General features: G+C 44.4%; 1 pseudogene; it reads left to right on the top strand.

Moving 5' to 3' along the window:
• The first annotated feature begins 2,717 nt into the window (after positions 1 to 2,717).
• Positions 2,718 to 4,206, top strand: LOC101578189 (annotated as a pseudogene).
• The last annotated feature ends 1,992 nt before the right edge of the window (positions 4,207 to 6,198 follow it).

Raw genomic sequence — 6,198 nt, 5'->3', positions numbered from 1 at the left:
AATAAAAATAAAAAATAGGAATAAACAAGTACATATTTTTACACAGAAATTCAGAAATTTAACCATTTTTGCATTGTAGCAGGAGAGTCTTATGACATTATTTTTCTCATCTCTTGTTTTCATTTATTACCTTTTTTTAAAAAACAAACATTTACTTGAGAGACAGTATAGCAGTAATTGATGTGACATGACAAGCAGTACGTATTTAGAAGACCAGAATGACGGGCATTTCAAGCATGACCCTTGTATTACACATTGTTATCTTCAGTGCAGTTGCTTAGTTCACAGGTATCAGCATATATAGTTAGTCAGGGTGAGAATCCTACCAATTAATTGCTGATTTCAAAAACCTGCTGAAGATTCTCAGGATCATTGCCTTATCCATCTTGTACATATAAATGTATGGTTTTGCCCTTGTCATGTTTCCTAGCTTATGTCTAAGATGTTTGATATTCAGAAAGATAGTGAGGTTAAGCTCAACTGCCTATGTTATAGGGTGATAATATTAAGAGAAGCTTCTCATGGAATTAAGAGAAAGTAGCTATATATCTATCCTAACTATTTTGTATATACAGATAGGAGGATTAACAACTTAACTTTGCAGACCAAAAATTAGGGAAAAAGAAGGGCTGCAAGGACAGCCAACATTTTAGCCCTAGCCTTTCAAGGTCAGTGAGGATTCAGGACATAATAGAACCTGTACTGTAACATCCTATAACTCAGTTGTGAACCAAATTTTCTGATCAAGGAGATTGTAGGGCCACAGAGGAAAGTGATCGATGATATAGAGTATGCCTAAGGACAGTCACATGGAGAGAAAACATTCTCTCAGGCTTTCGCAGAAAGCAAATTGGTCAAGCAATGGCCTTGACTCATCCACATGGCTGACGCTGACAAAAGATCTACAAACTGCGGTACAGGGTTTCAGGATAAATCCTGAGGGGATTTGACTGACCTTGTCAAATACAAAAGTTACATTTCTTGTTATATAGGTCTTGTTTTATCTTGGTCTTAACCATCCAACAGAAAGGTATAAAAATGAGGTATTAAAAAGTAAAGCCATATTAATATACTGAGCTGTAAAAGGCTAAAATCAACAACTTCTGACATTGCCAGTACTGCAGATAACCCACTAGTATTATGGACTACTGGAGTATATTGGATTATTTTGCTGAATTCATGCACCTACAATATTTAAATGGCAATTAAATACCCATCTCTGACAAAACTAAACCAAAAAAATGGGATACAAATGAAGGACCATTTTGTATCTGCATATACAAACTAGTTAGGGGGCTATGGAGATGGCTCAGTAGAGTAAGTGCTTCCCCAGCAAGAGCAAGGGTCTGAGTTCACTCCCAAGTTCTAAAAAAAAAAAAAACTAGGATAGATATACAGCTACTTTCTCTTAATTCAATGAGAAAAAAGGGTTTGTACTAATAGTGTTTGGACAGGGTATCATGTCTGCATCTTGTTCTACGAATAACCACTACGAAGACAACAATATGCAATGTATTAATTATTGAAATTGTCCTACTAATGGGTTTTGGGTTTTTTTTGCATTTATTTTATTTTATTTTATTTTATTTTATTTTTATTTTTCAACAAATAACACACTGTATATATTCTTCTTAGTGGTTAATTGCTGTACAAGATGCGGACTTGTGATCCTATTTACAAACACCATACTAATGGGTTTTGAATCTGTCTCATTGCTATTTGTTTCTCAACAAAATTAATTTTAAAAAAGTTATGTTCATGACAAAGTATTTTTAGTAACCCAACTACATGTATATTTTCTAGCACTTTCTTTTTTTCAATGATATAAAATTATATGGACCACCACAGCTTGGTAAAACTTGCTATGGGTTTTGCTTTGGTTTTTTGTTTGTTTTCTTGTTTTAGGTTTCTGGTAATCTATTCATGGAAACTACTTGGCTAGAAAAGGGAGAGAAGTTAGTTGAAATCTCTCAGATGTTTTTCTTTCTCAGCCAAGGGTCCTGAAGAAAACCCTGCTCACTGACGTCTCTGCTGCTGGGCACTGTGCCTGGGGTGTTTCAGGCCACCCTCCTGTCTTCTGGTGTGACTTCCTGCTTCCCTTCCACTCACCAAACTGTGGAACACAGGGCCTTGGCACTGCACTGCAGGCCAGCCCCCATCCCCCACATGGTTGCCAGGAATTGAGCATCATTCCGCCTCTGGCCCCTCTGCCTATCTGTTTTTACCTTAGAGCCAGCTAACTGTGAACTGATTGAGCTAAAATCTCTCTTCCTTTAAATTGTATGTGTCAAGTATTTCATTCTGGTAACTGGAAAGTGACTAAGACAGATCTGATACCACAGAGCTGGCATCATTGCTGTGACTATACCTGACCATGGTTTAAAAGACTTTGGAGCTGGCTTTTGGAAAGAGTTTAGAAAAATTTGGAGGTGCAGGGGCTGGGGAGATGGCTCAGTAGAATAAGCACTTCCCTGGCAAGCTCAAGGACCTGAGTCCAATCCCTGGTTCTGAAAAAAAAAATTGGAGGTGCAAGTGAGAAACATGCTAGAATACTGTAAGTTGAGCTTAATGGGAGATTCGGATTAGAGCTCAGAAGACCAGAATGGCCACCGTGCAGAAGCAGCTGCCAGGCTCCTTTACAAATCTCCATCTTCAGTCCAGCTACCTCCACTTGAGCCTCTACCATGTCCATAAGTGTGGCCTACAAGTCCTACAACATGTCCACCTATGGTCCCTGGGCCTTCAGCAGCCTCTCCTACACCAGTGGACCTGCTTCCCGTATCAGCTCCTCCTGCTTCTCCCAAATGGGTACCAGCAGCATCTTCTGGGGCATCCTGGGGCTGGGTGGCTATGGCACGGCTGGTGGTGTTGGGGGCATCATGGCCATCCAAGTGAACCAGAGCCTGTTGGACCCCTGAGCCTGGAAGTAGACCCCAACATCCAGGCCAAGCAAATTCAGGAGAGGCAGATCAAGAATCTCAACAACAAGTCACCTCCCTTATCGACAAGGTTTGGTTTCTGGAGCAACAGAATAAGGTTATGGAGACTAAGTGGAGCCTCCTGCAGCAGCAGAAAACATACTGGAGTAACATGGACAACATGCTCAAAAGCTACATCAGCAACTTCCAGAAGCAGCTGGACATACTGGGTCAGGAGAAACTGAAGCTGGAGGTGGAGCTCGGCAACATGCAGAGGCTGGTAGAGGACTTCAAGATTAAATATGAAGATGAGATCAACAAGTGTAAGAGATGGAGAGTAAATCTGTCCTCATCAAGAAGGATGTGGAGGGGGCCTGGGAGATGGCTCAGTGGAATAAGTGCTTCCTTGGCAAGCGCAAGGGCCTGAGTTCAATCCCTGGTTCCCCCCCCAAAAAAAAAAAAAGAAGGATGTGGATGAAGCTTACATGAATAAGATGGAGCTCGAGTCATGCCTGGTAGGGCTGACTGATGAGATCAACTTCCTCAGGCAGGTGTATAAAAAGGAGATACATGAGCTGCAGTCTCAGATCTCCAACACATCTGTGGTGCTGTCCATGGACAATAGCCACTCCCTGACCTGGACGGCATCATCACCAAGGTCAAGGCCCAGTACAAGATCAACAACCACAGCCAGGCCAAGGCCAAGAGCATGTACCAGATCAAGCATGAAGAGTTGCAGACTCTGGCTGGGAAGCATGGGGATGACCTCTGCTGCACAAAGTCCGAGATCTCTGAGATGAACTGCAGCATCAGCCACCTGCACGCACAGACTGAGGTCCTCAAAGGCCAGAGAGCATCCCTGGAGGCTGCCATCGCTGATGTCGAGCAGCATGGGGAGATGGCCATTAAGGATGCCAGCGCCAACCTGGCCCAGCTGGAGGCTGCCCTGCAGAAGGCCAGGCAGGATGTGGCCCGGCAGCTGTGTGAGTACCAGGAGCTCATGAATGTCAAGCTGGCCCTGGACATTGAGATTGCCACCTACCACAAGCTGCTGGAGGGCAAGGAGAACAGGCTGGAAGCTGAGATGCAGAACTTGAACATTCACATGAAGACCACCAGGGGCTATTCAGGAATGGTGAGCTCACCCTATGGGGGCCTCACAAGCCTTGGCTTTGGGAGCCTCCAAAGCCCTGGCTTCACCCGCACCAAGTCTGCTGAGGTTGTGAAGAAGACCAAGACCCGCAATGGGAAGCTGGTGTCTGAGACTTCTGATGTCCTGCCCAAGTGAAAGGGCCACAGCAGCCTCTCCCAGCCCATACCTCTCCCAAGGCTGCCCCAGAGGCCATGGGGAGACAGCTGAGGCTCAGCTTAGCCCTCAGCCCATCCTTAGGGGAATATTACTGCCTGGGATACCCCTTCTTGTCTGTGCCCTCCACCAAAAACCAATTAAGTCATCTTTTCCAAAATAAAGCCTGATTGGGCTGGCCAAATAGCTCGGTGGATTGAAGTGCCTACAAGCAGGCGCAGGGGCCAGGGCTTCCATTCCTGGGCCTGCCATGCTGGCCTGGGCCCCCCGGCACCGCAATTGAGACTGGGCATGGTGGTGCGCACCTGTAATCCCAGCTCTGTAAACAGGTGGATCACTACGAGTGAGACCCTGAACACCCTGTAGACCCTTCCCTAAAATACAAAATAAATAAAATGAATAAAGCCTGGTTTTTGCCACCTAAAAAGAAAAAAAATAAGACCAGAATGCTGGAGAAATGCATGCTGTAAGGTCACACCCAGGTTTCACGTGGGAACAAGGACTCTACTGGTAGTTGAACTGAAGTCATATGTGCAACAGTGTGGCAGAAAATTGTCTTCATTTTGCCTATGTCCTGATGCTTCATGGGAGACTGAGATTAAGGGCAATGGGCTAATCAACGTGTAGAGGAAATTTCAAAGTCACCCGATGTTCAGGCTTTGGCATGGGTACTGCTAACTTCTTTTAACCAGATCTATAGAGAAAATATGGAGCAAAAAGTAGATGTCAAAATTTTGTAATTTCATCAGGAAGAAAGATTCTTCAAAGTTGGAGCACAGAGAACTTCACTGCTGAAAGTAAAAGGAAGCCAAATACTTTGCATATAAACAAAAAGAAAGAAGATGGCATCTTGAGAATCAGCAAATCTCCATGCTGCACAGCCAGAAAAGTGCACAACTGTAAATTTTCATTTGAGAAGAGAATCCCTGGGACACCTCCCAGAAATTGATTAGTTTTCTGAAATGTCATAATGCTCAAGCCCTCAGAAGTTATATGATCTAAGACACCCAGGCTTCTGCTGGAGCTGGCTGCCAACCTTGCTGTAACCCATGTAGTACTGGTTTTACAGCATGTGGAATGTAAGCATTGTGAACCCAAATTTCAGAAGACAGCCTGAAAGGTCAGGCAGGGGGCTCCTGAGAGAGCAGTTCATGGAGTTGCAAGGATGAAGCCAGAAGGACAGTTGAGACCCCCAGAATTTAGAAAAGCCAGGAATGCACAATATCTGCTAAGAAAAGCTGCAAGCAATGAGCAGCTGCATCTCTGCTTCAAGAGAGAAGCTCCGAGGATGACATCACATGATTGCATAGGAGCAGTGATGCTCAAGCCAACCAGAGCTCATATCTCAACCCAGCCTTTGCCAGTACCTGGACACAAAGCTATAGGATTTAAAGTTTGCCCCGCTGGGTTTCAGCCTTGCCTTGGTCCCATCCTGCTGCCCTAAGTATCCCTTTTGGAATAGGAATGTTTTCCATATGCCACTGTATGTTGGCCATGTTTAGCTTTCTTTTTTTTATTTTTGTAGGGGCTCAAAGCTAAACATTTACCTTTAGTCTCAGAGGAGACTTTGGGCTTGAACTTCTCAGTAATTCTGGAACTATTAAAACTTTGAGATGGACTCAGTGCCTTTTGCATTCTTAGAGATGGACTCAGTGCCTTTTGCATATTGAGATGAGCATGAGCCTTTTGGAGGCCTAGGGTAGAATGCTATGGGTTAGCTCAAAAAATTTTCCCCAAAGCCTAGGGGCAGCCAAGTCAGCACGGTGAGGTCGCTGGGGGTGAGGGTTGGAAAGGTGTATTCTCAATCCCAGCTTCTCGCTTCTCTCTCTGCTTCCTGGTTGCCCTGCATTGATCACTTTTCCTCCTCTAGGCCCCTCTGCCATCCCGTTTCTGCCTGAAGCCCACTGACTATGGACTGAAACTATAGGCCAAAACAAACCTCTTCTCCAAGTTGTGGGTGTCAGATACTTACCC

This window comes from Octodon degus, unplaced genomic scaffold (genome assembly GCF_000260255.1).
Source record: "Octodon degus isolate 3935 unplaced genomic scaffold, OctDeg1.0 scaffold00016, whole genome shotgun sequence".
Lineage (NCBI taxonomy): Eukaryota > Metazoa > Chordata > Mammalia > Rodentia > Octodontidae > Octodon > Octodon degus.
Note: the sequence above shows the minus strand (reverse complement) of the source record. Positions and strands in the feature narration are given on the sequence as shown.